The 20,855-nt window shown below is 44.5% G+C and overlaps 1 protein-coding gene across 2 annotated transcripts in view; it reads right to left on the bottom strand.

The window, feature by feature from the left end:
- The window catches only part of LOC147697178 (methyltransferase-like protein 21E), a 269,840-nt gene extending 252,864 nt beyond the window's left edge, over positions 1-16,976 (bottom strand). The window contains exon 1 of one of the 2 annotated variants that reach the window (XM_086934236.1): positions 16,897-16,976. The gene's annotated coding sequence lies outside the window, so the exon portion shown is untranslated. Of the gene's footprint in view, positions 1-16,821 lie in introns of both variants that reach the window. The other variant, XM_086934237.1, reaches the window with a different exon arrangement.
- Between the last annotated feature and the right edge of the window lie 3,879 nt (positions 16,977-20,855).

Genomic DNA, 20,855 nt, shown 5'->3' with positions numbered 1-20,855 from the left:
AATTATTAAGTGTAGTGCGCACCGTAAGGTGACGGATGATGTTGGTTGTGGTAATGCGTTTGCGGATGAGATTTCCAAAGAGACAGCTAGAAACCTTGCAACTAGAATGTATGTGACGAGTTCGGTAAGGTGGCCTGCAGAAAATGGTATGTGTGAGGACACTGTTGAGAGCGTGAAAGCAATTCAGAATGAGGCCACCAAAACTGAAAAGACTAAGTGGAAGGAGAGCACAGGAAAGTTGGATGCGAATGGATGTTGGATTGATTTGTCGGAAAGTCAGAGGTGGATGTTGCCGGATGCATATGTGCTAGCTGTTGTGACTATGGCACACGGCTTGTCACATATTAGTGCGAAAGGTATCTGTAAGTTGTTGTCCCCAATATGGAAGAATGATGGTATTGCTAAGTGTGCTGAGAGAGTGGTTAAGAATTGTTTGGTATGTTTGATGTACAATCCTGGCAAGGGCACTCCTACACCACCTGGCCACTTTGCTCCTCCTACATGTCCCTTTGAAGTTATCCAACTGGATTTCATCCATATGGAGCGATGTAATAACCTGAAGTACGTTTTAGTTGTGGTTTGCGCATTCTCCCGATGGATCGAAGCCTACCCTCTCAAAGACAATACTGCCCTGTCCACAGCGAAAGTCCTACTGAAGGAATACTTTCCTGGTATGGAATGCCACGGATTGTATGGTCTGATAACGGAAGTGAGTTTGTGGGGAGTGTGATGAAGAGTGTGTGTAAGGGCCTTGGAATTACACAAAAATTCCACAGCGCCAATCATCCCCAGTCAGCAGGTTTGGTTGAAGGGTACAATGGTACTCTAAAATTAAAACTTGCAAAGATTCAGGCTACGACTGGTCTGTCGTGGCCTGATGCCTTGCCTCTGGCTCTTTTGTCGACCAGGGCGACTGTACACTCTCGAGTAGGGTTCAGCCCATATGAGATTGTGTTCGGCCGCCCTGCAAATATTTGGGGGGTTCCTAGACCCAGGTCTTTCGACAGTCTTGAATACCCAATGTTAATTGATTATCTTCATGATCTGACTGCTAAACTGAGGTTAATTCATCAACAGGTCTTTGAAGCACTGCCGGCACAGACAGAGGGTCCTGGCCATCGGCTCCAACCAGGAGATTGGGTGGTGACCAGAAACTTTGGCCGGAAGCGAAACCTAGAGCCGAGGTTTGTGGGACCCTTCCAGGTGCTACTCACAACGAGAACTGCAGTTCGTTTGGAGGGCCGCAAAAATTGGGTGCACGCCACCCACACCAAGAAGGTACCAATACCTTTACCAGCGGACTCGTGGGTGAGGACCGGCATCGCCGCATCGGAAACAGAAGCTCCGGTGAAATTCGTGCCGTTCAGTGACGCTCAGCCTGTGGGAGATACCTCAGTCCAATCAGATAACTTTGTTGAACCTTTGTCATTGGAGAACTCAAGACTTGAACTATCGTCTGACCGACAGGACTCTGTTCCGCAACCTGAACAATTATTTGAAGAACAGACTCGTCCTGGAAGACGCAGATATTTTCTTCGTTCCCATACCAAAGACTAATAAAATCTTTTTTTTGCTTTTTTTTCCCTTTTTGAAAATTCACGTTACACCCCATTATCATCTTGAACATTTCTGAACAATTGTGGTCTCTATTTAAATCTCTGAGTTCTTTTTCACGTGTGTGTTTTTCCACAGCTAGGAGATTTTGTATTATATTGTTTGATTAAAAGAACCTTACATCCGGGTTGACCATAGGGCCGTGCGGGTACTTCCTTCTGTTTAGCAGGTTCCTGACACTAGGTCGGTACTTTTGTCGATTCCTAGGAACTCCTGGGAATTGATAATTGCTACTCAGAACGATGTGCGTCAAGAACGTTGCGGACGGTTTTTTAGAGGATGGAATTCTCAAAGTTGTCGGAAGTGGAGAAGACTCTTGCGCAAAGATCAGTACTGCACAGGGTTGTACGTACCAAATGCTTTCTGTTTCAGGTGTTCCTGCTGTTCCTAACTGTTTCCATGTTATTGGTGGGTGGAGTATATTATGGAATACAAACATTATTGCCTTCTGCTTCACCTACTTCTTCTTCTGAACCCAAACCTACTCCCACTGTTTCTCCTCATTCCTTTCACCTTTTACCTCAACACGAGCAGGTTAGACGTGCGGAATTCATGAACAACTCCTTCGTCCAGCTTCTTCATCAACATCAGTTGGTGATGAATACCACCAACTGTTGGGTGTGCGGTTTAATGCCACATACCATGGATAGGGGAATTCCGTACTTGGTCCTTCCTTACAGTTCCCAGGGTTCAGCTCGAGCATTCCAAACTATGTTTCGTAGCGCACTAGATTCCTACCCCCATCGAGAGCCACGCACTGCAGATCATGGTCCTGGCCCGTACCACAAACCTTTGGCAAGAGCGATTGCCGATTTAGATAGGGATATCTTTGACGCATCGCTTATCCCAGAGGAAGAGGTGCGAGCATACAGAGATCTGAGTGAGGCTGAGTATAGTATGTCAGTGGATGATCGGCAGCTTAAAAGCTCGTCTCCGATCTGGGTCGTACCCCATCTTGGTAATTTCTGTTTGAAAAGTCTTGGCCGAAGTCCGCGAGCTCAGCTCGGGAGGAGTGCCTGTACCGAAACGTATGTTTTACCAACAGCCTCTTCCCCTGTTCTTTTGACTGCCAAGGGTACGTACTTTGTCTGTTACGACCGCGCATATACATGGTTGCCTCGTGACTTCTCAGGCACCTGTTATATTGCAAATCTGTTGCCACCAACTTTCACCGTCGGATCGGATTATCACAAGACCAGAGTTGTGAGAGGCGTGATTAGCGAAGAAGACACTGCCGGTCAAGAAGCAGGAGACTTCTTTAATGCAGTGTGGTCCTGCCTTATGTGGCCTCTGTGCTACGACGTGTATAAGACGGCCACCTGTTACCAAGGAAACATTAATGGATAGAATGATGTTGCAGCAACATCTGGATGGTCTGATGAATATCGAGATCGATTCTGATATCGACTAGTGCTTGCCTACATGAGGGCAAAAGGAGCGTCGGAGGTTCCGTGACAATTGTCAGTGGTGTTTTTCTACTCGTTCGAATATGGACGAGTTTGGTATCTATGAACCGCAAATGACGAGTTTAGTGGGTATACGCGTTTTCGCTGTGCTAACCTAAACCATTCGTCTGTTACGTGGGTTTCTTCATCTGAACCCACGGGTTCCATTTTAGATACGGCATCCATTTTGTTTCTTGCCCTCAAGTAGCCAGCGAACGGACACTGTCCGCTTCGTGACCCTGGGATTCCCAAACTCTTGCGGAAGAAACGTGTTCCTTTGAGGATGTCTTTATGACAAGGGGATGACACTGCAAAGGCAGATGGCCCCGCTCGAGGCTCATTTTGCCGTGCCGGTCTATTGTTTCAGCCGTGCATTTATTAGGCATGTCTCCTTTGATCCCTGCAATCGTGTCTCCGATATCACCCCCTTACATTCTTTTCAATCTGTTGACTATCTTTGTCTTCCTTTGCACCTGTTTCTGACTCTTCCTTAACTCGTTTACAGCCGGAATGGAATGCACTAATGGTGGGAAGACGTACTTTTACAGATGGGAACCGGCGATGCTACTGTAATTATGTTCCGGGACCCTGAATACATGAAAGCGACCCCCTATGAAATTTACTGTGGGAACTGGGTTGTAACCTTTTGTTTGCCATGTTGTTCTATGACGAAAAACTGTATAAAAGGAGCGATCCACAGATGCAATTGGAAGCAGTCTCCTAGAACCTACATACGTTGTACTTCTTGTGACTTCTGTGTTCCCTGCAGTAAATAAACTTCAATCTTTGACGCCGAAGGAAGTGTCCCGTGTCTCTGTCATTTGTACGCAGGAACAGGTAACCTGCGAAGGTTTCAGGTGTTGTACCCTGGCACCGCTGGGTCTTAGAAAAACCCAGTCCTTCACATCCCAGCTCAGAACCTGGCTATATGCAAATCAGTCTGTCCCTGGCCCAGTGTATCATGGGAACAGGGCAGACTAAACTACCAAGCCAATTCTTCACCAGAAAGGAGACAAGCTTCCGGGGACCGGTTTCTGGCATTTCAGCCGTCGTTGGCCCGGCTTGCTTGAATCCTGATGGTGCAGTGAGCAAGGGACTCATGTCTGAGTATACCCTGCCACACCTATAGTGGCCAAAAACGATTCAGAAAAGGGGGTGGTGATGAACAGAGTGTCTGAACTAAGCAGACCACTCTTACCCAGTCCAAAGATCAGGGCTTGATCCATCACCGTTATTTAGCTCACTGCACCATCCCAGCTCAGAACCTGGCTATATGCAAATCAGTCTGTCCCTGGCCCAGTGTATCATGGGAACAGGGCAGACTAAACTACCAAGCCAATTCTTCACCAGAAAGGAGACAAGCTTCCGGGGACCGGGTTCTGGCATTTCAGCCGTCGCCGGCCCGGCTTGCTTGAATCCTGATGGTGCAGTGAGCAAGGGACTCATGTCTGAGTATACCCTGCCACACCTATAGTGGCCAAAAACGATTCAGAAAAGGGAGTGGTGATGAACAGAGTGTCTGAATTAAGCAGACCACTCTTACCCAGTCCAAAGAGCAGGGCTTGATCCATCACCGTTATTTAGCTCACTGCACCATCCCAGCTCAGAACCTGGCTATATGCAAATCAGTCTGTCCCTGGCCCAGTGTATCATGGGAACAGGGCAGACTAAACTACCAAGCCAATTCTTCACCAGAAAGGAGACAAGCTTCCGGGGACCGGTTTCTGGCATTTCAGCCGACGTCGGCCCGGCTTGCTTGAATCCTGATGGTGCAGTGAGCAAGGGACTCATGTCTGAGTATACCCTGCCACACCTATAGTGGCCAAAAACGATTCAGAAAAGGGGGTGGTGATGAACAGAGTGTCTGAATTAAGCAGACCACTCTTACCCAGTCCAAAGATCAGGGCTTGATCCATCACCGTTATTTAGCTCACTGCACCATCCCAGCTCAGAACCTGGCTATATGCAAATCACTCTGTCCCTGGCCCAGTGTATCATGGGAACAGGGCAGACTAAACTACCAAGCCAATTCTTCACCAGAAAGGAGACAAGCTTCCGGGGACCGGTTTCTGGCATTTCAGCCGTCGTCTGCCCGGCTTGCTTGAATCCTGATGGTGCAGTGAGCAAGGGACTCATGTCTGAGTATACCCTGCCACACCTATAGTGGCCAAAAACGATTCAGAAAAGGGGGTGGTGATGAACAGAGTGTCTGAATTAAGCAGACCACTCTTACCCAGTCCAAAGATCAGGGCTTGATCCATCACCGTTATTTAGCTCACTGCACCATCCCAGCTCAGAACCTGGCTATATGCAAATCAGTCTGTCCCTGGCCCAGTGTATCATGGGAACAGGGCAGACTAAACTACCAAGCCAATTCTTCACCAGAAAGGAGACAAGCTTCCGGGGACCGTTTTCTGGCATTTCAGCCGTCGTCGGCCCAGCTTGCTTGAATCCTGATGGTGCAGTGAGCAAGGGACTCATGTCTGAGTGTACCCTGCCACACCTATAGTGGCCACAAACGATTCAGAAAAGGGGGTGGTGATGGTCATCACCACCCCCTTTTCTGAATCGGATTCAGGGAGTTGGCATTGGATTAGATTGCATCCGTTTTAGAATCTACAAAACAGTCTGCTAGAGTTGCTACATTGGATGATGATTTATTTTTTAAATAGGAAAATGATTGCTCTTTTCATTAACTTTTATTTTTGTTTTAGACTTGTAATGAAACTTCACCAAGCCCATGGCATTACATTGATTTATGTACATGAATGATACTTAATTTATCCTAAGTCATCAAACCTGCTGACACCTGCTTTTGACATTACTATAATGATCAGTATGGCAGACACTGCAACACACTCCCTTAGAAAACAATGAAGAAGGGACTTAAAATAGCATCTTTTAGGAATTCATGTTAAAATAAATAACATTATTTCAACTTTTTACATAAAAATTTAAATTTTGTTGAAAGTTTTATATACACATATAAATACACACATGCATATATATGTGTGTGTATATATATATATATATATATATATATATATATATATATATATATATATATATATATATATATATATATATATATATATATTCACTGAAAAAACCATAGGTTTCACACCAGTTATAGTTAGGAATTAGCATTTAAAAAAACCTATTAAATTCACAGAAAAAACCATAGGTTTCACACCAGTTATAGTTAGCTGGAAATTTTACTGACATAAAACCATTGAAATTCCCACGTTATAGTTAGTTGGACTCACTATAACTTGCGCTTGTAATGCACTGCTGATGACGTCACATATTACATCACAGGGGGCAGAGTAGACCCCCCTGACCTCCTAGGTTTGATGTGGGGGCCATAAACAGGCCCCGCGGGGCAAAAAAAAAATAATATTTTTTTCTGATTTGCGCGGGAGGAGCGCCCGGTACGCGCACCGGGGAGCGTACCGGGGAGCGTACCATGGGGGAAAAAGAATGACAGAGTCTTTAAAAATGTAGCCTTTTTTTATAAATTGGAGGTAGTTCTAAAAAGAACTGTTTTTTTTTCTTTTTGTTGTTTTATATTTGTTTTTTAATGTTTTTTGAACATTTTGTACTTTTTTTGGCTTTTATGAACAATTTTATATTTTTTTGTTATTTTTATGGGAGAACAAAAAACAGGGAATTGTAAACGGCTCAACTGGAGCAAAAAAAATCTGGAAAAAATTATGTTTTTTTGGGGCAATTGTGGTTGTTACCATCACGGTTGATGAGCTTTATGCTTTGCTCACCATAGGTGATGGTTTTACCACATAAAATACAACTGATTTTGTATTCCCCAAACTGGGGTTGTATGTTTGGGACCATCTCCCTTGTCTCTGGTTCCGATGGAGTGGGTTGCTTTCTTTTGGAGGTGCTGGGTGAAGATTGGGGAGGGTTTCTGGCCAGTTCTCGGACCTCTGCCGCAGCATAGTTGTTAGGATGCCTGCGCTGCATGTGGCGAATCATGGTGTTATTGCCAAATGAGTATTTCTTGTTAGGGTTCCCCCTTGAAAGTTCAATGCCACAGATTAGGCAAGTAACCCTTGGCGCATTCACTTTTTTTGGTCCTTTGGGATGGAAAAAAACTCCCATATAATGTGCAGCTTTGGCCTATATGGGGTATTATCTTCTGGCAGGAATGTCCTCCTCACCTCCTCCTCCTCCTCCTCCTCTTCTTCATCTCCACCACTGTGGTGTTGTGGTGGTCCTCTTGGTGGTGGTGGTGGTGGTGGTGGTGGCTGAGATACTCCTGCTGCTGCTGTTACTGAAGCCATTTTTCAGTCCAAAAAGGTACAGAGAGAACTTTCAAGAGGTCTTCTTCACTCAAAGTACAAAGTGAGAATGAGGAAAAAAGGTGGGGGCTTTCATCATTTGGAAACCAAAACTGTCCTGAACCAATAAAAAGTGTTATTTTTAGGTCACATGACCCGACGCGCTTACGCGACGCGCCCCTGGGAAATTAACATGGGGAAAACACGTTTTGGGACCCCCCTTTTATCTCGGCCCCACTTGACGAATCCCCCCAAACTTTCAGGGAAGGAGCGGAGCGCCGCGAGGCAAATTTGAGGAAAATTTCAGGCAGATTCCTCAACCGGCGCCAAAGTTATTCCCAATAGAATGTTGCAAATTCCCCATTCAAAATAATCCTAACTATAACTACCTACCGGTGATATATACATGTGCCCGTCACAATACTAAAAATGCTTGTGATGCTTTTGCATACACAAAGCGGCAGGCACCACGCGGTGCATGCCACATTGTGAATGCAAATGCAGGGGGTACCACAGGTACCCCCCATGTGCACCCCCCACCTCGCCTAAACCATGGGGGCCCCCACAGCAAAGACTGCATGCTTATCCATGGCGGCATTGCCGCCACGGAAAAGCAGCTTCAAAGGCCCATCCTAATATGGCTGGCGGTGTCTGATAGACACCGCCACCATATAAACCCTTTTCTGCCCCAGTCACAATGCGACCGGGGCTGAAATGCGGCGGACGGTCTTTCTGTCCACCACGGACCCCCCCCCAGCCATACTAATATGGCAGAGGGGTCATTCAGGAACGGATGGCGGACGGATTGCCTCTGCCCAGCCGGCGGTGACCACCGCTGGCCTGGCGGGGGCAATCCGCCCGCCATCCTAATGGGCCCCATAGTGTCTCAAATCAATGGTCACACATAGTATAAATATTCCGAATAGATTAAAAAACTCTATATACATTCTTTTAAATATGCGAACAATGTTAAGAATAAATATATAAATACCAATATAAATATATATACTAAGATACGATGTTATAAAAATTACTTTTGAATTGGTAAACATGCCATTAAATTTACCCAGGATGTAATGCAAGTTGATCAAGTTTCCACGGAAATAAAGCCCATGTGGCCCAATTTACACAATTTGCCATTCAAACTGAATCCTGAATAGGAACATATTAATTACCATCCTTAAAGTGCAAAAAACAGTGCTTATACATTTAAAACCATATTCAAAGGTGCTTTATCCGTTGTAAATAAAATTACTAATGTGCACATTTTAAAATCAGAGATTGAACGTTTTAACCTTATCCTAGATGTTATTCATTATGACGACATTCATTCTAGGCACATCAATGTGTTAGTTTGCAAACCTGCACCGACCCTCAAATTGTTGCCCTAGATGAAAACAGGAGCTACAGACAGGTATACATATCCTCGCTAGCATTCAATCCCTCAGGGTTCTTGCTATCAAGTTCCAATATACAGAGCCTCCAGGATATCGCGATTTTGCGATTTCCCGCGAAATTGGCACTTTTGTAAAAATGCCGCGATTTTTACAAAAGTGTCCGCGAAATCGGCACTTTTGTAGAAATCGCTGCATTTTTACAAAAGCCGCTATATCCTGGGGGTCTAATTGATGTAATCCTGTTCATGGGAATAACTCTGAGGTTCCACTAGGGGGAGCTGCAGTCTCGCTGCATTTCTGAAGTCTAGCTGCCTTACTCTGCGCCTTGCATTGAGCTGAAATGCAAAGCGCCAGCTGGTTTCAAAAATAGTGACTGGAGAACAACTCTTATGTCGGCCCACGAAGCTGCAAACAAGCAGCAAAATGCCCCGAGCCCTGTCTTTGATAACAAGCCCCTCTTTGCTATAGCGACACCCTCTGTGCCTCTGTGTCTTCCCTTTGGCACTCTAGAGGTGTTCTATTCACATTACTGCCATAAACCTCCTTTCTGCTTACACCCTTAGCTCCAGGGCACAACCTATAATCAGAGTCGGCTGCGATTGAAACAAAGGATGTGGGCATTTATTTCCGTGATCAGAGAGGAAAGGGTGTATCATATGAAAAAATAGCATTCCTAGTCACTGAAAAAAACACATTGATTTTGAATTTTTAAGGTATAAGCAATCTGGCAACGTAAATATGCTAAAACTGTGTTAACACGACGCAGTGTCTTCACCACAAATCGCGAGAAACGCTAGAATGGCACTTAAACCTGTTTCCTGTGCTTGCTTGGGAAAATACGGGGGCTAGTATGAAACTGTTTTTCCCTTCTGCCTTTGGTTCCTAATCAACCTTGTCTCAGATTTTTTTTAACTTTTTTTTTTAACTTGATGATTCCATCTTCCGATGACTTACAAGAGCCACCAGTAAATATAAAGAGGAACATCTTGAGAAAAGACGGTAGAACAGAAAATGCACATTTATTTGAAGCAATTGCATCACATAAGGGTGATAGTATTCTTGTAGGCTAAGTCTTGTTTTATACGAGGATGCTTTTTTTACCAAACATTCACAGTTGCTGTGTTACTTCATAAAACTGTCTTTCACTTTCAGAGTTTAAAGCCTCTGTAATGTTTTGGTGAAATTAATGATATTTGTCCTAATCAGGCATTACGCATCTGTTATGTGACGAGGGAAGGGGTTTATCATCGTTCTTCGTTATAGAAGGTGAGGCCGTATGTCAACCTACAGTAAATCACATTAAGCATGGAGTAAGGAATACGATGCAAGCCTGTACATCAACCTGCACACTTGTCTGCAATATCTATTACTGCAATAAATAACACATTTGCATATATGCGTTGGGAAGTAGAGTCCAGTGACAGCAGATGCTGCCACGGGTGCTAAAGGCGTGCTACCCCCAACCACCCTCAGTTGACATCCACAAAGTTACCTTATGCACCCAAAGCTACCTCTGTGAGTGTAGGTATCACCACCTCTCCAAGCAGGGCAGACTTGCATCCTAAAGATGCAATGATGAAACGCTCTAATCAGCACACCCATGTACTGGATCCAGTGTTATGATCTCTGTCTTGTTACAGTGGTGCTGGAAGCTGGAGTTCCTTGAGCACACTTTGCAAGTAAAAGCTTGCAAAATGTGATCTCATAAAATGTTAGAAAAACTGCCAACAGTTGAAGAAGAAACAAAAATGTCTGCATTAAACACCCCTTACAAAGGTAAAAGGTATTCATATGGTAACTTTGCATAGCGGATATATGAAACCAAACATTTTTAGTAATTCCAGGAGCTGGATACGAAGCTGTTTCTCCGTTGTCTAGTAGGGTCCTGATGTCATCGTTGGCGGCGATGAGGGCAGTTTCAGTGCTGTGGTTGCCGCAGAACCCAGACTGGGAAGGGTCCAGGATGCTGTTCTCCTCGAGGTAGCAGGTCAGTTGTTTGTTGACGATCATCTCGATGACCTTCACCAGGAACGGGAGCAGGGAGATGGGGCGGAAGTTCTTGAGGTCCTTGGGGTCCGCCTTGGGTTTCTTGAGTAAGGCGTTGATCTCGGCGTGCTTCCAGCTCTCCAGGAAGGTTGCTGTCTTGAAGGCGATGTTGATGACTTTCCGGAGATAGGGTGTGATGGCTGTGCTGGCTTTCTTGAAGATGTGGTGTGGGCATGGATCTGACGGAGATCCAGAGTGGATGGTGTTCATGATCGTGATGGTGTCGTCGTCGTTGATGTTGGTCCAGGAGGTTGGTGCTGGTGGTGGTCATGGGGGCAAAGGTCTCAGTGTTTGTTGGGGCGGTCGTGACGTTGAAGCTGTTGTGGATGGCTGCGATCTTGTGGGCAGTCTTTTGCTTTTCGAGGGAAACAAAGTGTCTTCATTGTAAATAAACCAAATATACATAGCTTCATGTTGTTAAATAACTAAAAAACTAAGATATCTGTGTTTGTTGTAGGAAAAATGGCCCAATAAAATGCCGCAAAATTGCCGCACAATTTCCATATTTGTGCTGCTAAATTTGCTAATCCATGCCGCTATATCCTGGGGGGTCTGAATATATAGCGTGTCTCAAGGAGGCGTAATCTAGCTTCTCTCTCCTCCACGTTCTAGAGGTGGTACTGTGTCAATTAAAAAATATTGCAGATGCTTGGGGTCACTCTCATGCCTCAGCTCAAAGTGCTGTGCCACTGGGTAAGCCTGGTCTTTCCCTGTGATAGCCCTGATATGCTGCAGTATCCATTTATGGGCCGGCAGTTGGGTACTTCCCATGTACCTCAACCCACATGGACACTGCAGCACATAGACCGCATAGTCAGTCTTACAGGTTAACCTCTTAGTGATGGGCACAGGTTCAGTTTTAAATGGACTGGTGAAATGAGTCTTATTACACCCATATCGGCAAGCTTTACAGGTTGGACGTTTTCTAAATCCCTTGCTTAGCGCCATCCATGTACTTGGTATAGAAACTTCGGGGCTGTTGCTCACCAAAGCACTTCCCATGGAGGAAGATTTTCTGAATGTTAGTTCAGGCTTATTGGTAACGAGGCTACCTATGACAGGATCCCCTTTTACCAGATTCCAATTTTTATAGAACATTTTCCTGATTTCTGAATGTTGTCGATTGAACGTTAAAATGATTCGTGATTGTATCTTAGGTTCTGTGTTTTCAGCCTTAGCCTGCTTGGATTTAGGAATTAGCGCCTGATGTCTTGTTACAGATGTTGTGCGCTTAATGGCCTTATTCAGAACCTCCTCAGAGTATCCTCTCTCCAAAAACAGCAATTAACTGGCTTCCTGTGCTTTAATAAATTCTATGTCCGAAGTACAGATTCTTCTGATGCGCAGCATCTCCCCATAAGGGATACTGCGTATCAGATGATGTGGATGTTGGCTTGCCGCATGTAGCACGATATTGCCCACGATTGGTTTTCTGTGTAATTTAGTGGCTAGGTTGGTATTTTCCACATATACCTCTACGTCAAGAAAACAGATGGAATCTGCATGGATCGTTGAAGTGAATTGAATATTTAAATTATCATTCAATCCATCAACAAATGCTTGCGCACTACTGTGTGAGCCCTTCCAAATCATAAATAAATCATCGATGTATCTTAGGTACAATACTGCATGTTCCTCCATATCAGCTCGATGTCTCCCCATAAGGACCTGCTCCTCCCACAGCCCCATGTGCAAACATGCAAAGCTGGGGGAGAAGCCGGCCCCCTTCGCAACACCCCTTATTTGCTGGAATACCTGGTTGTTAAAGAGGAAAAAGTTCTGCTCTAAACAAGTTTGTACCATAGTCAATATAATTTTGTTAAGCGATGAAAAATTCATTGTTTAAGTAGTGTTCCACAGCTTTTAGTCCATCGCAATGTCTGATTGACGTATATAGTGAAGTAACGTCCAACGTCATTAACAAACATTCTGAATCCCAAGTCACATCCTCTTATTTAATAATAAAACCTGTGGTGTCCTGTACATAGGAGGTCAATCCTTTTACCCAGTCCTGTAAAAAAATACTCAATGTACTTTGAAATGTTTTCTGTTGAGCTGTTTATGGCTGAGATAATCGGCCTACCCGGTGGTTTATCCATATTTTTGTGGACTTTTGGTATTAAGTAAAATGTTGGAATTACCGGATGTTCTTTCTTAAGGAAACGAAATTCCTCATCTGAAATTAAGTGGCCACTTCTCCATGCTACCAACTTTGAATTTTGATCATTCTATGCTGATTTTATTGCCAGGATGTTACTCTTTCTGTAGCATAGTGGGTCCTTCGACTGTGATTCTGCTTCCTTTATATTCATTTGGCGTGGCCATAAAACGATATTACCACCTTTGTCTGCCTGCCTGACAATAATGTTACGGTTAGATTCAAGCTTTTTGATAATTTGTTTGTAGCATTGGTTCTGTTTGTTGATTGCACAATGCTTTTTGTTTGTGGCAATATACAATATGTTTAGATCTTGAGTAATCAGTTCTTGATAAACATCCAGATTATCATGTAGCATGACAGGTTGGAAAACTGATTTGGGTTTACAGGGAGTCCTACAAATCCCAAGGTCTTCCACTGATGTTAGGATTGTCATGTCTGTAGACTTATTCTGTTCATTTTGAAGTGACCAAATGTCCTCAAAAATCACACGGTCTCCTGCCGTTAACAGGGATGGGTTACTTGGAATCTTAGTTCGAGTCTTTCTATGAGGTTGCAGATGATGGAATTTGCTGAGCTTCAACTTCCTCACAAATCTGTATTTGTCCATATGAGTATTGGCATAATTGAAGTTGCACGGTGGACAATAAGTCAGTCCTAATCCTAGGACTGCTTCGTCATTCTGTGTCAACTTTATACCTGTAAGATTGATTGCTGTGTTGGGGTGGATGATTGTACAGGGGTTCGATTTTGGAATCTGTTCCATCTTCCCCTTGTCGCTTTCTTTTCTCTGCTTTTCTTTTCTTTTTCCGGCATTTGCGTCTTTGGTTTCGCTTGTAGTTGGCTTTCTGATATTTTATTTGCTGCCTGTTTGCACTCGGGGTCTCAGCGTGTCCCGGCGATCTTGGCAAAGGCAGCTTACCTCCTGCGCCAGGGACAGCTTTGTAAACCCCACCTTCTGTGCACTCGCAGGGTCTCCTTTAAGGTCACCTTCAGCAGAAGAGCTCAGATCTGTGGATGAAGCCAAGATAGAGATCTCATCATTTGTACATTGTCGTGATCTCCCTACTCATGCTTTGACGGTGTCATATCTGCGTGCAAAGGTAAACACCTGTCCATTTTGGTAATCAATCCGATCACGCTCAAATTTAAACGCTTTCCATTTCTTTATTACTTCTTCATCCTTTCCCAACCTAATCATCATGTCATCTCTCATCTTTGTCAATTGCTCATTTTTCTCCATCTTGGTAATCTCTGTTTCCAATTGGTCAATTTCTAATTGGATTTTAACGCGATCGCTTTCCGCATATTTGACCAAAATAGCCATAAGCCTACTCGAAGATTCCAAGTTTGTTTCTGCCCACTCAGCCAACATGGCCGGATCAGGATTGTCGTAGCTTGGTGCCAAAGTTATGCAGAGACCTCTTGGTACTCTTCCCAATTGCAAATAGTGGGACAATGATTCATGTTCCCACCACTTGGCTTGTTCTTTACGCATCAGCTTTTCCAATTTTTTAAACATTTCCCTTATAGTAGGATTGCCTACGGCCACAGCAATGTGCCTCGAAGAAGTTGGCTCCCCCGCCGGGGAGTCAATGAACATAGATTCGGCAGCCTCTTCCCTATGACGCAACACTGCGGACATGTTTGCTGCTTTGTTTTGCCAATTGCACACAACACTGAAAACCGTACGCTAGCGCTAAGATTAATGTCCGCGCTTGCTCTGGGCACACTCCTCACTGGAAATTCTGCATATGTCCTACCAGGACAGGGCTGTCAGCGCTCCCTCCAGTCAGCCGACTCGGTTGGTGCTGACTCCTTCAATCCCGGTAAAACCCTGCACAGCTCCCAGGGGCTTCCCGGAGCTCACTCCACGACGGAGTCTCGTAACACTGGTTCCTGGTCACAGAACCAACAGCTTCCTGCCGCCCACCACAGGCCAGAGGAGGGGTTCCACTCGTACTACTAAAGTCTCTTGGTACATCAAAATAGAAGATTCCTCGCCACACCAAACCACCTCTCACAGGTAAAATGACGATGAGCAGACCCGCTTGCTGGTGCCAATTTTTAAGTGCTTTATTGTGCTGAATACTCGCCCAGCAAATTCGCCATGACTCGTTTCGCTTCTTCCACGAAGCTTGATCACATGACATGTTGCTGACATAAAGGAGGGTATTTAAAGTGCTAAATGCGCGGAAATGGCTGTGCTCAGTGCAAAAAATGCATGGAAAGTGACGGCATACTATTAAATATTGCCATAATGACTATTATAAATAATTAGATATTAGTTATCAATGTAGTAACAGTTATTTTATATTTTTATTTAAAATAAAAAATATTACGTTTTGGTTAAATAAGTTTTCGAATTTAAAATTAATTCTATACATGTTTTTTAATGAATGTTAATACATATAAGTATACATTTGATGTACTTTTTTTATGAATTCTTTAGAGATATGATTTTTACATTAAATAAATATATTTGAAATAAATATTTTTTTGATATGTACTTTGTTTTGTTAATTATACATTTGAGTAAATGAATAGAATAAATTCATATTGAGAAGTTATCATAAAAAATTGTAATAAACAATTAAATACATTTTCCTGTACTTTACCATGGGGAGATCTTTGAACTGTTGGTGGATACCTCCGCCTATGTGTGAAACGTTACAAGTGGTAACTTTACACTAGTAAATCCTGTTTTGTAGGGCTCTGCCAAGGGGGAAGACATGTAAGTCGAGTAACTTTACACTCGGAAATGCTAGTTAGCACAAAAGTGTAAAGTTACTCTTACATCTGGAGTAGGTTTTCACACGAGTACATCTATATGATTAAATGTACCTTTGTGAATTAAACCCCATATGTCACTCCTAACAAATGCTTATGATACAACTTAATAAACTGATGTTTTATTGTGGAATGTAGAAGGGAAAAGGTGTTTGTAAAATTAGTCTCACTACGTTTCTAAGTGATGATATTGCATGCTGGAAAATAACTGGCTAGTAAATACAGGTTTTCTTAATATGGACAGTGCCTTGAATTATTACAAGTGACTTTATTAAAAAGAAATTATCTGCAGAAGGTAAATCAGAATGCTGACACGCCCTACAATGAGTGGTGAATATACACCACACAAATAATGGCCCGAAATCGAGCAGTGAACACACTGACGCCACTGTAGGTCATAAACATATTGAGTTGTGCTTTAAAAAAAAAAAGGGAAACCACTGTTCTCTCAGAGAAACGCGCACCTAATAATACAAATGAAATAACCTATAATCCTTCAGAAACGTATACTTTGCCGCCAGGTACTGTACAACGAGTGAGGCGTTCAGAATTCGCGCCTTTCCTGGTGTATGGGTGACGCACTTGCACTCTGGTTTCAGATTGCTCTTTAGATATGACGGGGGCGGGCTATGAAATGTCTGTAACTTAAACAATGCTAACGCTTGAAACAGCCACTTAACTATAATACCACATAATGCTCCACCCAGACCCTTGCTTTCACAAGCGAATGGGGACGGAGTAACCGTGGGCTCATTCAGAGTAGTCGTAAATCTGATAATTTCACCGAAACATTAAGCTAATCCTTTTGCAACGGATTTTAAAGTATCTAATTCAAATAACTTTAACAGACAGAAAATGGTGTGGCGCACTATCTTTTTCTCCTTCTCTTTCTCACCCTCTTCTCTCTCTCTTTCTCCCTTTCTCCCTTTCCCATTTTCTTTCCGTATTTCAATCTCTCCCTGCGTCTGCCACGGAACTGTGAAGGGGCGAAGACGCTCTACGTGACAGACAACAGGTAATACAGTAGAGAACGAATTAGTGTACAGTGGATCGATGGACCCGCGGTGTCCTACCCTTCTGGTCTTTCCGTCAAGCAGCAGTCTAAAACTTCAGCTCTTCTCTTTCAACAGTTGTTGTTTTTCCCATACCTTTTCTTTGACAAGTTCGCCAGGGCTCCCAGAGAGACTACCCTCAAAGAAGACCCAAGCTGTAAACCACACGCTCCCTCCTCCCCGCGCGCGCGCTGCCAAGGAATCCCGGCAGCTGCTGCTCTTGTGCAAAGCAAGCACCTCATCTCACATGACACGCAGAGGCAAACCGCAGAGCTTTAAAAAGGCAGCAGGACGTCACATAACCGATGGCTCGCCAGTCAGAAAATGAAAAGACTGAACAGCGTTGACAGTGGCGTAAAACGTAGGGGGGTCCCCAACAAAGTAGCTGGAGTCAACCCCCCACGCTCCAGACCCAGTCATGAGCTCTCAGTGCCACGGAGTGACGCAGCTTGAACCCCACCCCCCTTTCCGTGGCTATTGTTACGCCACTGAGTGTTGGTCTCTTAATGACCAACCGCAGCGGATTCTGGCAAACTTTTTAAACATTTAAATAGACTATCAAAACTATTTTTATGCTTAAGATAACCTTTTCTAACGTGGAAATAGAGAAGTTGCCCTTGCGATGCAATATAGAGAGCAGTATATAATAATCCCTGGAAAGTAACACTGAGTGAGGACATATGTGTGCAGACTCTAGCAAAACTAACCAATCACACTGCATTACATCACAGAGATTGAAGCTCATTACCCTGAAGTGCACCCTAAGAACCATTACCACTATACTGTACTTCAGCCTAGTAATACTGAGCCACCAAACTGCACTTCCTCCCAGAGACCCTAACCCTCCACAATGCACTGAATCCTAGAGACACAAACCCCACACTGCACTGGATTTTAGTAATACTAAGCCACCAAACTGCACTTCCTCCCAGAGACACTAACTCTCCACACTGCACTCAATCCTAGAGACCCTAATCCCACACTGTACTTCAGCCTAGTAATACTAAGCTACCAAACTGCACTTCATCTCAGAGACACTAACCCTCCACAATGCACTGAATCCTAGAGACACAAACCCCACACTGCACTGGATTTTAGTAATACTAAGCCACCAAACTGCACTTCCTCCCAGAGACACTAACCCTCCACACTGCACTCAATCCTAGAGACCCTAACCCCACACTGTACTTCAGCCCAGTAATACTAAACTACCAAACTGCACTTCATCTCAGAGACACTAACCCTCCACACTGCACTGATTCCTATAGACACCAACCCCACACTGCAGTGGATCCTAGTAATACTAAGCCACCAAATTGCACTTCAGCCCAGAGACACTAACCCTCCACACTGCACTGAATTCTAGAGACACTAACTACACGCTGTACTTCAGCCTAGTAATACTAAGCCACCAAACTGCACTTCGTCCCCAGAGACACTAACCCTCCACACTGCACTGAATCCTACAGACACAAACCCCACACTGCATTGGATCCTAGTAATAGTAAGCCATCACACTGCACTTCATCCCAGAGACACTAACCCTCCACACGGCACTGAATCCTAGAGATACTAACCCCACACTGCACTGGATCCTAGTAATACTAAGCCACCAAGCTGCACTTCACCCTAGAGACACTAACACTCCACACTGCACTGAATCCTAGAGATACTAACCCCACACTGTACTTCAGCCTAGTAATACTAAGCCACCAAACTGCAATTCATCCCCAGAGACTCTAACCCTCCACACTGCATTGAATCATATAGACACAACCCCCACACTGCACTGCATCATAGTAATACTAAGCCACCACACTGCACCTCATCCCAGAGACACTACCCTCCACATTGCAGTGAATCCTAAAGACACTAACCCCATGCTGTGCTTTAGCTTAGTAATACTAAGCCACCAAACTGCACCTCATCCCAGAGACACTACCCTCCACATTGCAGTGAATCCTAAAGACACTAACCCCATGCTGTGCTTTAGCTTAGTAAAACTAAGCCATCATCCTGCACTTCATCCCAGCGACACTAACATCACATTGAACTGCATCCTAGAGACACTAACCACCACACTGCACTGGATCCTAGAAATACCAAGCTATCCCACTGCACTTCCTCCCAGGGAGGGTAAGCACCACACTGCACTGGATCATAGAAATACCAAGCTATCACACTGCACTTCCTCCCAGGGACACTAACCCTCCACATTGCCCTGAATCCTAGAGACACTAACCCCACACTGCATTGGATCCTAGTAATACTAAGCCACCAAATTGCACTTCATCCCAGAGACACTAATCCTCCACATTGCACTGAATCCTAGAGACACTAACCCCACACTGCAGTGCAGCCTAGTAATACTTAACCACCAAACTGCACTTCATCCCAGAGAAACTAACCCTCCACACTGCACTGAATCCTAAAGACACTAACTCCACTCTGTACTACAGCCTAGTAATACTAAGCCACCAAACTGCACTTCATCCCAGAGACACTAACCCTCCACATTGCACTGAATCCTAGAGACACTAACCCCACACTGCACTGAATCCTAGTAATACTAAGCCACCAAACTGCGCTTCATCCCAGAAACACTAACCCTCCACACTGCAGTGAATCTGAAAGACACTAACCCCACACCTAACCCCACGCTGTACTTCAGCCTAGTAATACTAAGCCACCAAACTGCACTTCATCCCAGAGACACTAGCCCTCCACATTGCTCTGAATTCTAGAGACACTAATCCCACGATTTACTTCAGTCTAGTAATACTAAGCCACCAAACTGCACTTCATCCCTAGAGACACTAACCCTCCACACTGCACTGAATCCTAGAGACACTAACCCCACAATGCACTGGATCCTAGTAATACTAAGCCATCATCCTGCATTTCATCCCAGTGACACTAACATGACATTGAACTGCATCCTAGAGACACTAACCACCACATTGCACTGGATCCTAGAAATACCAAGCTATCAAACTGCACTTCCTCCCAGGGACACTATCCCTCCACATTGCACTGAATCTTAGAGACACTCACTTCACACTGCATTAGATCCTAGTAATATTGAGCCATCACACTGCCTTCATCTCAGGGACACCAACCCTCCACACTGCACTGCATCCTAGAGACGCTAACCACCACACTGTACTGGATCCTAGTAATACTAAGCCATTATACTGCATTTCCTCCCAGGTGCACAATCCCTCCACATTGCACTGAATCCTAGAGACACTGACCCCACACTGCATTGGATCCTAGTAATATTAAGCCATCACACTGCACTTTATCCCAGGGACACCAACCCTCCACACTGCACAGCATCCTAGGGACACCAACCCACACTGCATCCTAGTAATACTACACCATCACACTGCAGTTGTTGTTCACTTGGCCTGACGATTCTTTGGACACTTCTGTAGTTCATCGATGTTTGTCCTCAGTATTTCGCTGGTTGACTATGGCCCAGCTGAAGTGCAATGAGGACAAATCTGAGGTGCTTTTCTATGGTTCCTTCCCCTTCTCGTTTAGGAGTACGCTTTGGCCCCCGAACATTCCCAGCCCTAAAGTGATGGGGGGCCCGCAAAAAACCTTGGGATCTGGTTTGGGGAGGACCTTAGATTCGAGGACCACATAAAGAAGCTTACGGGAACCTGCTTTGCCACTTTGAGAATGCTACGCAAATTCTTCCCCTTGCTCCCTAGGGATGCCAAGGAGACAGTGGCGCGGGCTCTCATACTGGCAAGACTGGACTATGCGAATGCACTGTTCAGTGGCATTCCGGCTTACCTGGTTAAACGCCTGCAGGTTATCCAGAATGCTGCTGTTCGTTTGCTATTCAATGTCCCTAGATGGAGGAGTGTGCGCTCTGAACTGCGCACCCTTCATTGGCTCCCAGTCTCACAGCGCATTTTGTTTAAGTCCCTGCTGCTGGCGTTCAGAGCTACCCACGACCAAGGACCAGCATATTTGAAACTCAGATTTGCTTTCTATGTTCCCGCCCGCACCCTCAGATCATCCACTTTGTTCAAACTGTTTCT

Source organism: Lissotriton vulgaris, chromosome 8 (assembly GCF_964263255.1).
Source record: "Lissotriton vulgaris chromosome 8, aLisVul1.2, whole genome shotgun sequence".
Lineage (NCBI taxonomy): Eukaryota > Metazoa > Chordata > Amphibia > Caudata > Salamandridae > Lissotriton > Lissotriton vulgaris.
Note: the sequence above shows the minus strand (reverse complement) of the source record. Positions and strands in the feature narration are given on the sequence as shown.